Source organism: Molothrus aeneus, chromosome 9 (genome assembly GCF_037042795.1).
Source record: "Molothrus aeneus isolate 106 chromosome 9, BPBGC_Maene_1.0, whole genome shotgun sequence".
In the NCBI taxonomy this organism is placed as follows: domain Eukaryota; kingdom Metazoa; phylum Chordata; class Aves; order Passeriformes; family Icteridae; genus Molothrus; species Molothrus aeneus.
In genome coordinates, this window is record NC_089654.1 from 15169693 (window position 1) to 15190612 (window position 20920).

Below are 20920 nucleotides of genomic sequence, written 5' to 3' on the forward strand. Positions count from 1 at the left end.
CAAAACACCTCTGCCAGCTATCTACAAGCTAACCAAGGCTTCGGCTAATGAGGTGCTCTGGCATTTTAAGAAAGACAGGTTCTTCCAGAAATGGAAAAAATACGCTGAGTTTTTCCTCCAGTTCTGAAAGGCTAGTGAAAGAATAACAAATTGTATTTCAAAAAAGGGATAACAAACTTTTAATGCCCACTGTGCTATTAAATACTTAAGGATGCCCATACAATTCTTGTAAATTAAATGCTTTTACATACATATTTGGCAGCTTATTAAATATTAATACTTACATACCTCACTTAATTATTGACTGCATTTACAGGGTCCTTTAAATGACCATAAAATTTTTGAGAAAGTTAGTAATTTCAAATTACAGTAATGGAGTAATTTTCAGGTCAAATTTTCTAGTAAATTCTATACCATGGACAATCACATAGTCTATTAAACAGAACACTACAGTTTGTGGAAAAGATAATACTCCAGATCATGAGATAGCACCAGATTTCACATTATGATTTCCAGATGTCTTTGTGAGCTTAATGCATACAGCATTGGTTTAAGTCTAATCTGCATGGCAGAAATGCAAGTTGTTCCAATTTTCTCCTCTCTGGGGCTGTGTGGAGAAACAGGAGGGTATTGTTCTGCTGCTTCAGAGAGAGCAGTTTACCTGAAGCACAGGGTAAAGTCACACCTAGCAGTGTCCACATCCTCATCTGGCTGCAGAAAGCTGGCAAATCTGCCCCTGACCTTTATCTTCCCACCTCAGCAGCCCTTTTTCTGCATGCTTGTCTCCACACAGTGTCTCAGTCACCCAAGACATTGGACAGAGCTGGCCTCCCTGTCCTGTCCCCTGCCCTAACCACTGGAAGCATCAACATTCTCTTTTGTTTAGAATGCTGAAAATATCTGAGTTACAGCAGCCTGTCATAGCTGTCAGTCTGTGACAGTTGTTGTAGTATTCTAAGCAGTGTGTGTTGATTCACTTGAAGGGAGAGAGAGGGTGGAATTTGGCAAACTCAACATCATATATACTCACTAGAAGCTCCTGGAGTGAGTGTCTGTGCAACCAGAAGGCAGCTTCCCAGCTGTTTCCAGGGTGCAGCTTTGGAAACAAAGTTCCCTGAAGATCTACTGTAAAACAATGTATTGCATCAGTTTCCTGGACCAGGGACTAGGTGAAGTCACAGTACATCAGTGGCAGCCTGGGGGATTAACAGCGCTTTGCAGGGCAGCCCAGTATCTTCCTGGGCTCAGAGGGGCACAGATGTCCAGAAGTTTCTGGTGGGTCACACATAACTATAAACATGAAATAGTATTTGCTCTGTTACATTCCTGCTGGAGAGCATTTTACTGCTACAGGTAGGTGGGTAGATAACAGTGCAAGGATATGACAGGACATTTGCTTTTCAATTCTAGCACTCTTGGGCTGGGAAGTGAAAAAGAGCTCTGCAAACAGAACAGGTGTCTAGCATGACAGTGCAATGGGAAAGAAAGGCTGAAGCCTACTTTTTCTCTATGGGAATCTCTACCAAAAATTGCCAATTTGGGGCTTTATGAATTTTTCTCTGGAATCAAATATTCAGTGTGAATTTACAGAGTGTGAGGAAGGAGTATTTTGGCTCCTTCAATCCTGTGTACAATACCTCCCAGGGTTTCAGTGAGGATTTTAGCATCTCTTGCAGTCTTCAAATGTTATGCTGTGCAAGGATGTGCTTATACATAATTTTGTAATTGAAATGGCATGTTTACTGTTCTATTTCATGCTTGATTGTGTTTCTTAAACACCTTTACTCATGCTGTTAGAAGTGGGATTATAATTAAAATGTCCTGTTGAACACCTTGTTCAGTTCAATGAAGGCATAATAGAAGTATAAAGACTTGTTCTCGTTGGCTCTGTGATGTCAGCACAACAAACACAGTAAATGTCATAAAACAAATCTCTCTTTCACCAAAGCATCTGCCAGAAGAGAAGGGAAAATAGAATCTGTGACTGGGCAAAGAGGGGCCTTCCCCTTTGGAAAAAGGAAATACCTTGAGATGTTATCCGTGATATAGATGTGTTAACTAAGGCATGAAATGATTGATTGATTGATTGATTGATTGATTGATTTAGCCAGTTATGAAGCAAAAAAAAGATCAGAGGGGAATTTGTTCCTGTATTCACAGTCCCTTGGCCTAAAGACTTAAGTAGCACTTTCTCCTACACTTGCCATTAGGAAATGCTGAATCTGCCTGTGAAGTGTTAAGGAGCAACTTATATTTCTTAATTTTCCTGTTTCCTTAAAATACTAGGCTCAACACTGCACAAAGCCCATGAGATTTTGGGTTTGTGTCCTTTCAAAGAGGACACAAGAGGGCTCAAAACCAATCCCAGGATGTGTAATATTTCTGTGCCAGAGCAGTACTTGCCAGTCAGTAGCTGCCCTATAGGAAAAGCCCACAGGATCTTTATGAAGCAGGCAAATAAGCTGACCCAAAGGGTGTGGAAATTGCCTTCTGTACCCAGTTTCATTTCCAGCCACTTCAAGCTTAGCAGAAGTTGGACAGGCAGAGGGTTCATAGAATTTAGTCTTTAGAATGAAAATGGTGAGCAAGTGACAAAGTAGGAGGTTTTTTTCCCCTGGGATGAGAGAGGCAGGTGGGTATATAGGACAGTCCAGTCCAGACCAGAAAAAGATTCATCAGCATCAGGGATAAGGCTACAGAACACAGAACACACAGGACAAAATGGACAAAAATGTTGTCAATGAGGATTCCAACTAAATTTAGTGTATTTGTTTGAATGTCTCATTATATGTACAGGTGCAGCTCTACACACCCACACATGCTGCATTTATTTCAGTGTGTGATCATATAAATGCCTGCAGGTGTGATACAGAAGAGATACCCATGCTGAGGCATGAATATGGAGTTCCACATCTGTATTGGCTGCCTGGCTCACACAATGAACTAGTGCAGTCAGTGAGTTCTATTTCCACCTCCTGTATGCACTTCAGAATTAAAAGCAAAGGAAAGTCCATCCTGGTAACTACATTTAACAGGATGTTGTGGCATAGAACTAAAATATGTGTATGGGACAGTCATCATTACCTCACTGTGTTGCACATTATATACAAAATTAGGAAGAAACTAATTTCAGATAAAAATGGCCACATCAATTAAATGTATGGTAATAAATCCATGGAGTTGGAATTTAATGTGTCTTTTGGGACACCTAAAACTTCAGCTGGGCTTCAGTGCAGTGGCTGGTTTCTCACTTCTGGCACACACAGAGATGGCTCCTTGTCTATAATACTGTCAGATAGTCTGTAATACATGGGGTGAAAATTGTGGCTGCTGCAAAACCATGCTTCTGAATCCACTGACTTGCTTACATGTAAAAAAGTCTCAGCCATGGCATTACACTTATGCAGCTGGTTTCATTAAACAATAACATGATGCTAACTACTTGACTACAAACACCCTCCTTTCAGTGTCAAAAATGTAAAACAGCTAAGGGATACAAACTGGGGGCAACCTTTTGCATGTAATTGCTGCCTGCAGAGATTCAAGGTTGTCAAAGTTTCCTACCTTTTATAAGACCTTTAGTGATAACTTTTGTTTCCCAAAGAGAAAAATAAACCTACCAAAGTTCCTTTGAACATTTCAGCAGCCTTTCATAGTGTTAGCTGTGATAGTAATGGTGTCACCTTCCTAATAAGGATGTATACAAACTGTGTTTTAGGAGTCCCTGCTGCTTTCTTTGTGGAAATGATCTCAGATGCTTTGGAATTATTCGGCAGTAACTTCTTTTTGCACCATGATTTCACAGAGATCTTCTCTGTTATCTTCTCTTCAGCATATTCCTTTGAAGATCTAGGTAGGAAATGTGGTGCTTGAGCATTCAGTGAAACCCGGTTTGCATCTCCATCTAGCTAAAGTCTGGGCTGCCCTGTGACAGAAAATGTGAAGGGACCATAGTACCCATAATTCAGCAGAAATTTTACATAGTGTCGTCCAGGCAAAGGAATAACGAGAATATGGTCAAATGAGATTTCATAGGAAGCAAAGAAGGAAAGAAAGCACGATTTTTTTTCAGGATTGAATGTCATTGCTTTGCCCAGAGGGACCCCTATGGCTGCCATCCACGGCTCACAATAGCAAATGTACTCTGTGCAGTGACGTGGGCAAAGGGAACACAAGTGGCTGGGGCAGTGGTAGAAATAACACTGTGCTAATGAAGAGTTTTGTCCAGGCAAATTTAACTCCCTATGAATTAGCCTGGCTATCTCTCCATGACACATTTGTTTTAGAGTCACAGCATGTTGCAAATTTTAGGCTCTGGCAGGCTCCTATGTAGGAACTGTGTCCAAGAGCCTTTATTTCATCTGCTTCAATTGGGAAGAGCATGGCAATTTCTTTTGGTTGAGACTTTGCTATAACGATCTGAGCTTTAGTCACTGTGAGACTGGCCCTCTGTAAAGCATTCACTTGGTGTTACAACCAGGGACAACTGAGCTCCAAAAGTGAGTGCAGGCTGTGTCTACTTATTAAGTAAAGGAGCATGTGGAGAGCCCATTACTCAGTAATTGGTGCTTGCTGCCAGTTAGCATTCACCAGGACTTCCAGGATTTGTATAGACCTTACAGCCCAGAATGGCCTGGGATTGTTCTTGCCTTATTTGCTTCCACTATAATCAGCTGGTGGCTCCCTGCTTTGCAGAGCTACCAAAACCAGCTTGATCAGACAGAAAGGCACCTGGAAGTACAGCACGTCCTCAAGGAATCCATTGAGAGGGACATGCAGTTCTGAGAGATTTTGTGGCTAAGATTGTGTTCCAGTTTTGTGAGCTTGCAGGTTTCTTCCCCTGCCATGGAAGAGGTAAATGATGACTGGGACTTGTGGTAGTGATACAAATGCCTGCCTGATTGTGTAAAACACTGGATAGATCTTTAAAGATGAGGCGCTCAAGTGTCATGTGACTCTTTAAGTGAGACAGACTGCACTTTGGTATGGGGAGACTTGAAAAATAGTGTGGTAAGTCTTTACAGAAAAGCCTATATAGACATTTGACAAAAACACAGCTCAGTGGGGTACATGGCGCTTGCCGCTTTACCGTGGGGAAGCCTTCTGTTGGCCATGTCCCAAGTGCTGCTGTTGCTCCCCAGGAGGCGGCTTGGTGAGGTTTTGAGTAGGTGTCCAGAGCCCCTGGCAGGGCTGATGGGCTCAAGCAGCCCACTCTGCTGCCAGGGGCAGGTGGGCTCCGGGAATGCAGGGGAAGAAAGAGGCTCTTTCATACGCCTATTCCCTGCACTATTGCATTTATTTATTTATTTACAGCATAGGCAGTGTTAGCCCCAGAGGCTGGCAATGTATGCAGACCAGCTGCTCTCCCCAGGCAGGCGGGCTCTGCCAACACCTGAGAAGTGAAAACCTGTCTGCGCCGCAGATGAGACAGCAAATAACGCAGGGTGCTGCCGCGGGAGTACCGCCCGCCAGCGGAGCTGCCGCAGCCACGTCCGCTGCCCCCTGCGACGGCGGCCCGAGGCCCGGGGCCGGGTCAGAGCCCCCGGGACCGGGCAGGGCCCATCGCGGCGCCCGGGCGGGCGGCGGCCCCGCCATCCCCGGCCCGCGCGCCGTTCGCCTTAGCGCCCGCCAGGTGGCGCCCTTGCTCGCCGAGTGGCGTGAGGGCGGGCGGGCCCGAGAAACGCAGGGCCCCCACCCCCCTGCCCGCCCTGCAATTCCGGCAGCATTACAACCAAAGTGTTTTCAACTTATTATTATGCATGAGTAAAAATTCCATGAATGTGTAACATTTTCGCCTGTATTTCCCTCTTTTATAACATCATTTAAATTCCTCATTAATAATTTAGCAACGTTCTGGATTTTAATCACTTTTCTCATCCCCGCGGTCTCTACCCGAGGCAGCGCTCTCCTGCTCACCTGAAGGTGACATGGAGGCAGAGCTGGAGCCAGGGACACCCGCCCCAGCGCCCTGTCCGGCTGCAGGGTGTTTCCTTCATCAATTGAAAATCCAGAGTTTACCAAACCTAAGGCTTGAGTAGGTCACCATTAGTGAAATTTTTTTTTTTTCATCTGAGTTTAATTATGGTGGTATTTGTTTGATAGCTTGTTACTGTAAATAAAAGAGATAAAAGGAGCCCTTCACTCGAGCAGCTTCAGAGTTGTGAAATATGTACCTAATTAAAACTATTGGTGTAAGAGGCTAATAAAGCACATGTGCCTACTAGATGTCTTATTCTAATGAATCTCGGATAACTTACTCTGAGCGATGTATTTTGGTGTTGGTAGTAAGAGCTGAATAATTATAGAATTTATCATGAGGTGCTCATGAAGAACCACGGGGATCTGAGAGGATAAGGGAAGGAGCCCCAGCCATGGTCGGGTGCAGGAGAAGCGGAGCCCAGGCTCCCCCCAAGCACAGGGGCTGCCTGCGGCCCCCAGGGTGGCCGTGAGCCCCGGGCCGGGCCCCGCGGGCTGCAGCCGTGCGGCGGGGGCAGCCCGAGGGGCGGCCTGAGGCGGCCGGGTGCGGGCTGGGTGCGGGGGCGAGAGCGCTCCCGCTGCCCCTGGGCGCTCCGCCCCAGCCAGCTCCTCACCCCCTGCTTTCCCCCTTGTTTTCGCCTGGCACGGGTGAGGAGCGGGCCGCAGCATGCGCTCCTCAGACTCCCAAACCCAGTGCAGATGGGTTGTCTAAAGCATTTCAGATGGAGTTTTGGTCTTGTGCCAGCAGCTAATCAAAGTCTTAATTCTGGAGAATAAAAAGGCCGGGCTTTCCAAGCTTCCTCCAGCTGGTTTCTGCCGGGGATGTGGACGGCCGGCGCTGCTGAAAACCCTTTTGCTGTGGTGCTCCCAGCGTCACGGGCTGGATGCGGGGCTGGATGCGGGGTTGGATGCGGGGCCGGCACAGCTCTACTCCCCTGTGCAGCCAGGCTGCGCTTGAGGTCACTTACCTGGTCCGGCTGAAGGGGTCAGCTTTGCACAGGCCTCAAATCCATGCCAGTCTGACCTGTAGTGAAGTCAGGCACGTGAAAATGTGTGTCGGGAAGCCCTGCCTGAGATACGAGCTTTGCCCTTTGGAGCAGTACAGGCTTGTCAGGATAAAGGGTATGTACTGAGAGAAGCTGGGCAGTAATAAAGGGGCTGGTTAAGCAGAAAAAGAGCCCTCAGACTAGCACATATTTTTATTGCTTTTTTTTGTAACAGAGCAGTGAAAACATCCCAAGGCAAAATGTCTATTGTCGGCTTTGCTGTAGTCCCCAATAACAAGTATTTAAACGCTTGCACGTGTGCGTGTCCTGCCGGCGTCCCCCATTTAGCGGCACCGCGGGCGGCCCGTGGGTTGTGCACTGCGCTCTCCCATCGTAACCTGGCGCCCAGAAAATCTGCGGGGCCCCAGGCACGCCGTGCCTCGGCCCACGTGAGGCTGCAGGGCTTTGTGTACAGCCGAGCCATCTGGGCTCCGCTGTCTGTCCCGGAGTCAGATCTGATGAGTTCAAATGACTATCTGCAAGTGTGTGGTAGCTGCAGCTGCTGAAAGCGCTCCGGCAGTTTCTGATCTGCACATGAATTTGGAGGTTTTTTACAAGTGCTGCATCGGCAGTTTTCCTGCAGAATGAAATTTTCACTATTGCTAGTATCAGCTGGAGAGACGGGTGGAACTTGTTATCTTCCTTGCAAAATCTACCTTTTCACAGGGAAGAGATCGTTTTTCATGGTTGTACAATCTGTTAATGGGGTAGACTGAGAATGAGATTGGGAAGAACTAGTCTGTTTCTCTCTTTGTCCCTGACTTACTGTTTGACCTTAGTAAAGTCTCTTGGTCATTCTGGAAACCTGGTTTCTCTATCTGTAGAAAAAAAAAAGCAATAATAGCTATATCAAAAGAGACAGTCATCAATATCTAGAAGTGGCTGTAAAATTTCAGGTGAAAGTATTATGTATTGTCACACAAACAGTGTCTGTTCTGCTTTCTCAGAGACCTGTAAAAATTTGGTTTTTCCTGCTGAGAGAATTTTTTCCATGTTGCTCAATCAACGATCATTTTAATATATTTTTCTGCCTTTCAGATACATGTCAAATATTTGTGTCTGTACAATTTTCATGGTCTCATATCTTGTCTCTTTCTGTATAAAATGTATGTTGTCAGCTAAGGGGAATGCTTTTTTTTTTTTTTTTTCAGTTTCTTTGTAATTACCAAAAATATTTTTAACCTGTTAAAATATTTTTGTGTTGTTGGCATGATGTGGTACGGTATTGAAACCTCATTACTTTGCAACAAACCTTCCTGTGCATTATCTTCCTTCTGGTAACATTTCTAATAAGAAACCAAACACCAACAGAATGAAGGGGATACTTGCACTGTTGGGTCCAGTGTGACTTTGCATATGAAGATATGCAAAAGTAAATTACACTCTCATGTAGCTAAGAGAGAAATATAATCAAATTGTTTCTGCTGGCTTTTCTTCAAGGCAGAAAACCTGTGTGTGTTTTCTAGACAAGCGTTACTTGTACTATGGTCTGGCATCTGGCAGCAGGGATTCCTGTGCCCTGTGCAAAATTATTTTGATTTCAGCAAGACTCCACCAAGAGTGGAAGTCTGAGAATGATAAATGCAAGGCTTCATCCCTCTGGGTCAGTGGTCTGTGGGACAAGACACAGAGGAGACGGGAGTTGAGGAGACACTGCTGTCCTGAAGTCTGTATTTCAGGTCACAGTCTTGTCAGGTCAACAAAAGTCATACAATGTGAATGGTGCCAAAGCAGACTTGGTGGCTGGGCATGAATATTTATCCTCTGTCTTTTTATTATGAACTTCATTTTGCATTCTGACAGAGCTGTCATTACACACCTTTTTTGAAGACTTACTAGAAAAAAACCCCAAATGTGCTTTGTTTTGTAGTACCCTAGGCAATGAGCCAAAATGTAGGTCTGAGGAAACCTTTGTGTCACCCTCTTATTGGAATTTTCTTCCAGATCTTCTGTGTTGTACTGGATCCAGCCCTTTCCTGCTGGGCTGTGGTCATCCTAGACATTGTCCTGAGATATGTTTTGGGGCTGCTCTCTGGGCTCTGGTGCTACTTACAGCAGCTCTTGAATATCTTCAGCTGATCATCAGTTGGAGATTATGGATGGTGCTTGACCCCTGACTTGTGTCTCAAACCCTTGTTTTAGACCCTGGTGCTGACTGGTGGCCCAGACTGCCTTTCCCCATTCTCTTGAGTTTATAGGTAGTTCTTTGGCATGTATCCAAACCTAATGCAGCATAGAGGGAAAGGTCTTCAGGTTTCCAGAGTGTGTACACACATGTGGTCAAAGCCCCAGCTCATTAAATTAGTATGTGCAGTGGAGAGCAGCTACTGATTTATGTTTTCATCTACGCAAGGTAAATTGGATTGAAACTTCACACTGTTTAAAAAGGAGAGCTGAGATCCTTGCTTACCTTTGAGCTCTAAATTAGCAGGCACATGGCAAAGCTTCATGGACCTGAAGAAGCTGGTTCTGAGTTAATATGATGCCCATACTGTTGATTTCACTGGAGCCTTTTGTATCAGAAACCACATGTACACAGCCTCACATTGTGAAGCAAGATTAATTTAGCTGTTGGCAAATTATGTGCTGTATAAGAATGTTCTGTGAATGACTTTTATTGCAAATTCTACTGCTTAATTTTTGCAATGCAAAGTACCAGTAACAGGAACTACTGGTTTCAGCTGAACTTTACAGAAATGTGAATGACAGGCAGCCAAAATAAGGAGATAAATGGTGGAAAACTAAACAACATAAGGCCCACTGAATCAGATATTAAGGGCCTCAATATAAATGCTAACATGGAAGATGAACTTAATGGCAAAAGTTTTAGAGCTTCAGACCCCCTAAAAATACAGAAGTCATGGCCTCTAAACAAAATGTTTATTTGTGATTCTCAGCTATAATTATAGGGAGCAACACAGGGGTGACTGCTGAGAATATTTCCATGTTTCAGTTTAATATGTTATTTTAATGTTTCTAAAATCTCTCCACTTTTAGAACCAAAATTCTTGTTCTCTCTCTCTTTGAATTGTTGTAGGAGTAGGTGAAGTGAAACAAACTTCCCATGATCTACCTACTTTGAAGAACAGAACCACTCTGGTAGGAGTAAATGATTGGTATGGAAACTTAGTTTTTGGTGTGCTTCCTAACTCTACCAATTCAATACCTTTGATGCAAGTGTTCCTTACTCATATCAGTGAGATGGAGAAAGATGACATTTTCTTGCTCTCTGTATTGCTGATGATAACTTTTTCTTTGAGTTTTATTCAACCTTAAGATTGTATTGGTTCCAAGTCTTCATGTTTATGTGTTCATCTAGTCCAAACAAATATCTTCACCAATGCCTTTAGACACTCTTTACTAGCTGAAAACCACACCACATTTTGCTGCTTGCTCTGGTCCCTCCCCATATCTGTGCCATCAGAAGAGGCCAAGCAAGCATTCCCTAATGCATTACAAGTAAAGCCAGCCTGGTTAGCTCATATCCATGTTCATCACCAGGTGAAATGACTCTGGCTGCCTTAGCTTAAACAGATTAGGTGATTTGTGATCCCTTTTGCTAATGGAGCAGTTTGTTGAGTTCTTGGAAGACAGCAATAAGTGCTATAAACAGTGCTGTCATCTCCCAGAAGAGATTTCCTATAGTCTCAGGTTTTCACAGCACTCCCATCCTTGAACCCAGTCTTGCACCCCTCAACTTCCATGTTTTTTCTATGGATGTTGCCTTTATTTTTACTTTAGCTGCCGGAACTAAAGATATATTTTGACATTTTAAATGAGTCTTCTCTGTTCAGCTTGCTCTGCCTGTCTTTTTTAATTAAACTGGGGTCTTCATATTAGGCTCCTTCAGTTCATCTCTTCCAGTTTCAGCTCTTACTTTCCATTTGCCTTCATTATACTTTGCCATCCTTGAACTGCACTGAACTCTTCCTCATTTCACATCTTCCCATACAATATTCAGATCTGCTATTCCTCTGTCTAATTTTACCATGGCTAATGTGAAAATCATCTTTGCTAGAGAAGCAGCAGTGAGGAGGCAAACCTTTCTTCTCTTTGCCACATTCGTTCTCACTCTTACATAAAATCCCGGCTGAAAAAAGGGCATTCTCTTCTGTGATCATAACTTCACATTCCTCTTTTTCCTGCTACTCTTCCCTTTGGAAAACATTTTAATACATTCTCATCCATGAAAACTATACTGTTTATGTTTGCAATTTTTCAATGTGCTTGGAGTTGGTCTTTTTCAGATGAACGGTGTATTAAGATTTAATCTGAACCTAGTCAGATAATATTGACCTGCAATGAAAAAGCTGTATGAATGAGATAGCAGCAGACAGCTAAAAGTGCTGAATGCCAATTGCTGACTGAAAAATGATACCCAGAATTTAGTGGTGGAGAGTAGATGGGACATTTATGAATGGAAAAGCTTTCTGATTGCTTAAATGTTGTGATTTTTTTTTCCTAAGTTTCTCTGTTTTTTCCAATGTTTGCCAAAATTTGCCTGTGCCTGTAGGGTGGTACAGCTGCAAGCTTCCAGGAGGTGCTTATCCCTCTGCAGGCTACCACATCCTGATATCAACTCGAAGGCCTCTCTGTTTTGCCACAGTAGACTTCCCCAAAATTAAAACAAAGAACTGAATCTAAGACTATGGATTCCTGATGCATCTCTGTGTGCCCATTTCAGCTATATTTCCCTCTGTTCACTGTTAGCAGTCATTAGGAAACATGCATTTTGGTTCCAAAATCAGGATCTCCTGAAACAAATCCCTGGGTGTTACAGTATTGCCACATTGTGTTAGGGCCACAAACAAGGAGTTAGTCCTTGCCCAAAGCAGCTTTTAATCCAGGTCATGTATATGGAAGAGAGGCAAGGGAAGCTGATTCTGTATATATCTGAGTTGCCTGGGCAAAATGTGGTGAATTATTGTAGCAAATACATTCTAAACCCTCCCCTTCAGTTTTTCAGAAATTCCAAATGTGGATGCTGCTCTAAATTAGAAGAAACAATTAAAATGCCTTTCTGAATGCATTTGAAATGAAATAAGTTACTGTAATTTCCCTGGGCAAGCCAGCTCTTTGGAGGGGGCAAAAGTTGCAAATGGAAAAACAAACAAACAAATGAGTGAGTAACTGGGATGTGCTGCCAGAAAATCAGAAATGAGCCTGGTTGAAGGGGGAGGGAAAGGCTCTTGTCTGCCCTGGGACAATTTGTAGAGACTAAAATGTGGGAGAGAGTTGAAATGAACAGGAGAAAAAAATTCCACTGCCTTTTTTTTTTATCCAGATAATCAGGTTAGCAGGACCCATGATGCTGCTATGAAAGATGACTGACTTCAGGCCTTTGAAAAAGAAAATAGAAATTTCCAATTTTGTGGTTCAGGTTTTTCCTTTACAGGGAAAAGGAAATTAGGAGGTGAGTTCCTTGGTTGCAATTGTAAAGGAGAAGACTGAATAACAGTGCCAGATGCCCCAAATTAACAGTGAGTGAGAAAAACCTGACTGTCTTTCTTGCCTTGCAAATCTTAGACCAGCCAGAAATGGAGCCGTGGTTTAGGTCAGTGTGCAGGTACAGAGCATGCTTCACCTCCCATGAACTGGGGACGGGGAAGCAAAGGGAAGAGTGCTGCAGAGCTGCTGATTGTCTGCTCTCTGAAGGCTTCCTGTTAGGGAGAATCCGCAGTATCAGAGCTGCTCAGAGCTGCTGAGGCATGCAGAGGAGCTGCAGATGGGGCTGAGAGTACAGCTTGATACTTCTCTGTTCAGCCACTAGTTACAGCATTATCAAATGTTCACTAGAGGTGGGTACCAAGACTGCTAGAAGGGCTGAAGGCAAAGCAGGAGGTCTGCTTTTAATGAAAAGGTAGTTTACACACAGCATTTTTCTTACTATAATGGTAAAATGGATATGAAACAGTTACACTCCAGACCCTTACTTTTTTTTTAGTGCTTTCTTTTTTTCAGAACATTGAAAACAAAACAAGCAAAAAGAGGGGAGGGAACAAAAAAGGAAAAAGAAAACTCCCTTCAGACAACAATCACCTTTTGAGTTAAATTCTCATGCTTGGTCTTAGCCCAGAGGGATTTGTCTTGAGTGAAGTTCGAAGAAAATCCTTTCAGCAGTTTCTGAGTTACTTAAATGTAACCATGGAAGTTTGGATTCAGATGCTTTTTTTTACTTATATAACTCAAAAATAGCTTTGCTTTAAAACTTTTAAATTAACCCTCCTTAACTTTTCAACTTGTCACCTATCCTACTGTATGGCTTATAAAATTTTAAAGCTAATAGTATAACAAACTCAAATAATGATACTGCAGATGTTCAAATGAATCTTGGGGGAAATAAATTATAGGAGTTACAGTGGGTTGTTACTGAAGAAAGAGCGGCTGCATGCCTTAAACCATGTGTTCTTTCTGGTCTGAAAAAGGCTCAATTTTTTTCTACTGTTAAGAAGCATAAGTGTTCTGGGTGTGGATTTTAATACTTGGTTACACATACAAAATTAAGCATATAAGTCCTGTTCCTTTTTTCCCTCCTGATAGCCCTGATTTAGACTTGTCAAAACATTTTCTTAAATTTTCCTGCTCTCTTTTTAACACAATCTCAATCAGCAGGCCACTTAAATGTCTCCTAAATATTTATGGACTTCAAAGTCACTGAAATGCTCTGTGATTCTCTTACTGTTATTATTTTATTGCCAGCAGATTGAGGCAATAAGAAGTGAAGTGTCTTGGTTAGAAATGTTTTTTTTCCATTTTCTTTGTCCAATCCTCCTGTTGCTCTCTGATGTTTCTTCCTCTTTGTCTTCTTTCCAACATTTCTGCCTCACTTACTAGTCCCATTCTCACTGTCTCCTATCTATCTTTCAACCATCTTTCTCCATTTATTCTTCTCCAACAATTGCACTGAAGAGAGCCCATGATAGAAATTATTTTTACTTTGGCAGCCACTTTTTACTTTTATCTTTTCCCTGAATGTCTGGGATGGGTCCAGGCAGCTCTCCCCACTTTCATCATCTCTCTTCACATTCCTCGTGACCCTGAGCTCTAGTCAGCAATCTGATGTCTGCCATGAGAGCACCTCCCATTATCCAAAGCCACAATCAGACTAAGGTGTTGTAACACTGTGTGTTGCTTTACTTACCACGCTTGCTCTGCTGCTTTCTAGGAACTGCACACCTGTGCCAGGTTTTTCTCACAGAATAATAATGACAGCACTGTCACCTTTTGCACGTCTCTCCTCCTTGCTCCTGTGCCCATCTTCCTCTGCTGAGCTTTGTGGCTCAGTCTCCTGGCTGGTGCAGTTTAGCCAGGATATGGGAGACTTGTATTTACACTCTGCCCGAGGCAATTTGAACTTGAATCTCTTGCCCCTTGAATTTGCACCCTACCCAAGAGATTATCAACTCTTCTGTGAGGAGGGTGACCTGAGTCCTTTCTTTGAGTGGGAAAGCCTGAGCTTGACCTTTCAGTCTTGTACTGGAGACACTCTCCCGGGTGGGGAAACCACGTCTGCCAGGGCCTGCCCCAGTCAATGCTTAAATCCAAGTATGGAGGTGTTCCCTGGAAGACAGTAGCAAACCCCAGGTTTCTTGCTCTCAGTAGTGCTTTGCCAACAACCACACAGAACAATCAATTTAATCCATTTAATTATTCCATACGGGCTGGAACAGCTCCAACAGGATGGACCGGAGAAAGACCCTGCTCAACAAGATCCCTTTAGAACTGTGCTGAGCTCACTGGGCTGCCATGGGTCAGTTCCCTCATAGCCCAGAGCAGCCATGGAGCTGCCTCAGCACCACTGATTTGACAAGGGACTGGGTAGTGAGGACGTGTGGAGACTGGAGGGGAGGGGAGGGAAGGGAAGTGTGCTCCTCCACTCTGTTATCCATGGTGGCAGGTTTGTAGCTGTAGCTGAAACACACATCTGCCAGTGCTGCCTCAGTCACCATTCTGGATAGGAGTGGCAGCAAATATGTGGTGGAGGGAAAAGAATTCTATTAAAAGACAGGGCAGCATGCTGGAGCATTACAAGGCAAATTGCTTTTAAAGGTGGAAATACAATAAAAATAGACTAAAGAGTCTTAAAATACAAAATCAGTGCCAAAACAGAGAAAGCCAGAATGACTTCCAGAACTCAGCTATAGGCAGTTGTCCCCCAGTATAAGCCAGATACTGTGTGGGAGACATCCAGGAATTTTCTCTCCTACAAAAATATTAGGGACATTATATGTTCTAACTGTAATGGAAAACTAGAGCTCTAGTGCTCAGTTCCAAAGAAGAGCACTAACCATTAGAGGTGATGTGGTACAGGGTGTGTGTGTGTGTGTGTGGCTGCTCCTTTTCTCCTCGAGATTCTATAGCTTCCTTCATTCTTCGCTTCTCTCATATTACAGAAAGAAGGTAATTTTTCCTGGCCATTTACTAAAGCTCATTAAAGACTGAAGAGAACAAACAATGCTATTCCTTAGAGACTACCATTCAAAGTCATTCTACAATTCTCTGTTCTAATACTTGAGACAAATTAATTATTCCTTAGTGAAAAGTGTATAATTCCTATTCTTCATTTTTGGGGTGGGGAGTGGGGAATAATAATAGGAAGTTTATATCTGAGTCAAAAGCTGTCTGAGCTGAAGGGAAATGAGAAAAAATGTGTGTTCCAAGAAGAGTAAAAGCAATTACTCTAATAATAATTCTAGGGATATTAATGTCTTTTTAAAGTAAATTGCTTTCAAATAAACACCAAAGTTGAAGGCATAGGAAAGGCTGGTTTATTTATTAATCATTCCAAAAGTGCATTTTTCTAAATGAACAAGTGCATGAGCAACTTCACTGGCACATATTAAATTTAGTTAAACGGCAACTTGTAAATATCTAAAAACTTCTGTAACCAGAGACTAATTTGTTTAACGTGTTGAAAATGTTCTGTGGATGTGAGGAGCTACATATTAAACTTCAAAGCAAAATGCTCCAGAGATTACACCATCTTAAAGACTGCATATTGGAAAGGCCTTTATACATTAAACATAAAGGACTTTTAATTCTCTTCTATTTTGAATACTTGTCAATCTGTGTGACTCATGCTTAAGATTGTAAACTATCATTTTAAGGTGTGATGTCCAAGTTGAGACCTGAACCATGATTTGCAAGGGGCTAGCTTTTCTCTTTCATCTCTATTAATTAATCCTGTTTCAGTTTGCCCAGCGTACACTTCTGTTGACATCACCTTTTCCATATACTTTAAAGAGTCCCCAGAGAGATCTACTGCAGAACAAAAACTGGACAGAGAATACATTTGGAAACCATTTTATTTCTCAATTACCAACCAAAACGTATGGAAAAGATTTACACTCTATCTGATTTACACAATAATTATACTTTGAAAGCTTAGAAATAAATGGCTTGATCCCTGAAATCATTAGTTACTATACCAAATGTAATTGGTGTAAACTAATGAGTTTACTGGATGGCTGACCCTTAATTACTGATTATAGTTAAACTCTAGCCAATCAAAATTTCGTTTACTTATAAAAGTACAGTGTAGTATTAACAAGCATTACATTTCCAAGCAAGCAGCTTTATGATTAGTTGTAGCACACAACTCAAGCCTGTTCAGGGCTATCAAAAGCAGCTTTTTAATAACAGTGCACTAAGCAACCATCATTCTCTTACCTCAGCTTCTATCAGACAAACAGAAAGAAACCACATAATTAATCATCTCATGCAATAGAAATAAAGCATCTGGGCCAGATCCAGGTGGGATATACACAGCCTCCTTAGTTCAAAGAGCTGCAAGAGGCTGGGGATCTGCCTTAGGATAGGATAACTGACAAGGGGAATTCTTGCTCTCTTGGGGGAGCAGTATGGGGTATGGAAATGAAATACTGATTGGTTGTGTGCAGTCCCATGTGATGTGGAGAAACCTATCAACAAAATAGGTTTAATAATTCCTTAAATTGAGGAGGATTTCTTGGGCAGATTCAGTACGTGGTGGTAGGACATACAATTACTGTACTGGCAATCCCAAAAATCCAGAAGTCATGACTCCTCTCTATTTATTAGATCAAATGGAGAATATTTTTTAAAAATAAAATACTAAATGGGAACAAATTATTTTCATTTGTCTCTGGTTGATCTTTAATAACTAATGTCTTGCCTAACCAGGAAGACTCAAAATTGCTACTAAAAAAGTTGAAAGCAGATTTCTATTTAGACCATGATTCCAAAGTTGGAACTTTAAACAGGTACACCAAATATATTAATAAAATCATAAGACTTTGCAATGCTTACAGTTACATCCTTAAAGGTACTTAGGTAAATGACTCAAGTGATTTAAGGATGTGGAAATTCTCCATCTCCGAGATCATTCCTGTGAATCCTAAACTTCAGATAGGAGATTGATACCAGAAGTCACAAGCAGAAGATCAGGGGCTATGGAAGGATATGTATTTGCTGGAGCTCTGCACTGTATGATGACCCAACAGACCTGACAGCTGCAAGGGTTAATTCTGTCACGATTGCAGGTCTCTCCTATTTCTGTTTTTCTCTATGAACCTTACCTGATGGCCCTTTAGAACAGGTACTGTAACACTTGCCCACTTGTTAGTATAAACATTTTCTTAAAACTCAGAAATTTAAGAATGAAGTAGTTCTCAGAATATCTGCACATGGGTTAAAGTGAAATTTTTGTATTTACTGAACTCCTGTTTGTGAGATGTGTCTGGGGTCAAGAAAAGGTTAAATTTGTTTACTGCCTTCAAGCTCTGGTCTTAGAAGTTAATTCAGAACTGTGCTTTGAGCAGCTACAGAGAGTAGTAAGTCCTTGCAGCAGTGAATTGCTGGTTTGATGTCAAGGTCCTTGAGCCTTAATCATAAAATTAGTTTGTTTCTTAAGGAAACCCTAGCAGGGACTTTATGGTTATATAAAGTCATTATACTATTTTACAACACAGCTTTAAAGATGCCTCAGAATGATCAGAGTTTGTAGGAAGGGATCATGTTTTTTATTATTTGTGGAATATCCTCAAGCTGTCATAGCTACAGCACTGCCACTTGGAATAGCTGCTCCACAGTTCAAAAGAAAAGACAAAGGATTTGTTGAAGCCTAAGTCAGGCAATTAGGGCATATCTGTCCAGAGAAAGCTCATTGAATTGAATGGATTCCATGTACTTCCTGACAAGTGACTCCAGTTTTGTAGGAGCTGTATATTTGGGGCAATCAAGGTGTTTTATTACAATTCTACAAGAGCAGATAGAGGGCCTATGAAGCTCTACAAGTTCTGCTTTTCACAGTTCTCTGTTGGAGAATTCAGAGGTGAGTAATTTTGAAAGTCATGGAGAAAGGAGCAGGCAAATTTTCCAAAACCTCGAGATCCTGTGAATGCAAAGACAAAGGAAACACTAGACTACACAAAAACTTTCCCATCCACCCTCTGCACAGCAGCGCTGGTAAGAACACTCCTGCCATTTCTGATTTACTAACACTGAGACAACACCCTCCAATGCAGAAGGGGGACAAGGAACCATTGATTTAGGAGGAGGGGAACACACTACAGACAGGTTCACTGTCCCCAGCCTGCCATCCCTGCGGCATGGAGGAAAGGGCAGGCTTCTGGAATGACTGGTGGAACGAGCACCAAAGGGCCCCTCTCTCCTCCTTTCCTGTGAACCCTGTATGACTCTTTCTGTGGAAGAAAGCATCAAGCCCCATCTTGTTCATGGAAATACAACATATTTGAAAGCCATAGTTAATGGATAAACTGTTTTCTGATAGGATGAGCCACACAATAAATCTCTTCCCAAGCCAAGTGCAATGCAGCTTATTCAGTTACAGTGAAATGAGCCACTGTCACTTTGCTGCACTTGCATACATCAGGCAAAATGCTTCCATCTTCATCAGTCTCTTAGTGAAATAGAAATAAAACAATTTTAACAGAATGGTGTCACTAGATCTGTGGCACCTGCTTTAAAAATAAATCTCTTAGCTTTGTCTTCACTATTACTTTCAATAAATGTCCTAGCATTGCCACAGCATTTATCTAGCAGCAGGAAACCATTATCCTATGACAACAATCTATTCCATTAACATTAGCTCTTAATTGTAAGATTGTTTATAAGACAGCAAAAGCTACTGAATCATACTAGAATGATAAAAAGAGTTATGGTCATGGAGTATAGTAGTCCCTCCAGTTATGAAAAATAACCTAAGAGTAGAAAGCTATATTTTTATATTAAAAATAATGTAATATTCTTACACAATATAATATTTTAAAATAATGGATTATATCAGGAAGGTAGCTATTAAAGAGTTAATTTTAAAAACTGTTACTAAGAAACTCTTTCTTTGATAAGGCTATGGCTGAAAAATGAAATAGAAAGCTTAGAAACCCTTCCTCTTGCTTTTAGCAATGCTGCACTGAGCTAGAGAAATCATAATAACAGAAATATATTTGTCTGGTGGAGTGAACAGAAGAAATGTTGCAGAATTGAGATACCAAGAACCTCACTGCAGAATTGAAGGAGAACTGTCATTCTGATTGTTTGTCATTATTGCTTCATGTCCAGTTAAGTGAAATTAAAGTGACAGTTGTGTCATAACTGCTGGCATCTATGTAAATTTCAAATCAAATATGATAGAGGCATTTCTGCCAGACAGAAGTCACCAGGCTGCTCTTCCTCTTCATTTTTGTAACCCTCCATTTTCCCATGCCATTGCTGGTAGCCCTTAAATTAAAAAGACAACTTCAACAGGGGATCTCTGTCTTGTGTGTGTGTTTTCAGTGCTTAGCCTGTACCTTGCTTACTCTCAGCTTTTTGAAACAATGCCCAGTGTCAAATTTCCACCAGAAACAGTCACCACAAACATCTAGATGGATTAGCTAAACCTGTGCCTTCCCATTAATGATGTATCATACAACAAGACCCTGTGAAGTTCCAGGATGAGAATGTCCCCTGAAGACCTACAGAGAAAACAGCTTGAGCAAGTGTTCCTCCATTGGTTTACTGCAGCCCAAGACAGACATCTTCTCTGTGGATAGGAGCAAAATAGGCAGAAAACATTGGTCATGGACCTTTCTGTGCATTACAGCATTGTTCAGAGGTCATGGGAACTTCATAAAGATATCAGACATACTCCTCCACTGCAATGAGCTACATGTAAATAATTAATTTCTTGGATACACTCAGACAGATATTCTAATTACACAGGATTTGCTACTGGACACACATCTTTGAAAATAATTTCAATGCAATTATAAAGGTATTTTGTGTGGACAACACCATGAAAAAATATTAAATGTGCTATTTATTCATTCAAGGATAATATACTATTTTTTCCTGCATATTTAAAGTTACTTGGCTAATTAATTAGATAATACATGCTAGAGTTAAGTTTTCATTTTTCACTGCAACACATTGCATAAATGATAATGTTATAAACATGTACCTCTGCATTAGGTAAGTGCATTTTGGTCAGCTGATTGAGTCGGATTTTTATTTTTGTAATTCCTTTCCAGTTTTCCAGACTAGAACTTTTTTGTACTGTAAATTTCAATTAGCTCAGTGACTACCTTTCCCTATAATTTGGGCCTTCCAAACAGCACCAAATTGTGCTTTCCCACCTTTCCATTTGTTACAGTGGCTAGTGAAGAGAGGCAATATATTAATGCCAGTACTATAAAAGTATCTGTGAAGAAAACACTTTTTTACCCCAAAGGGTAAGTTCTGTATGAGTTTATATTAGGTATTTGTCAAAGGACTTTTTTCCCTGTTAAAGATGGAGACATATGAATCATAAAAATATTCATATTTGAGACAAAATATCACTACAGATATGTCACCACAAAAATCACTTGTCAGTATATGTTTAAGAGTAGCAAATCAGTGTTAACTGATTTGCCATA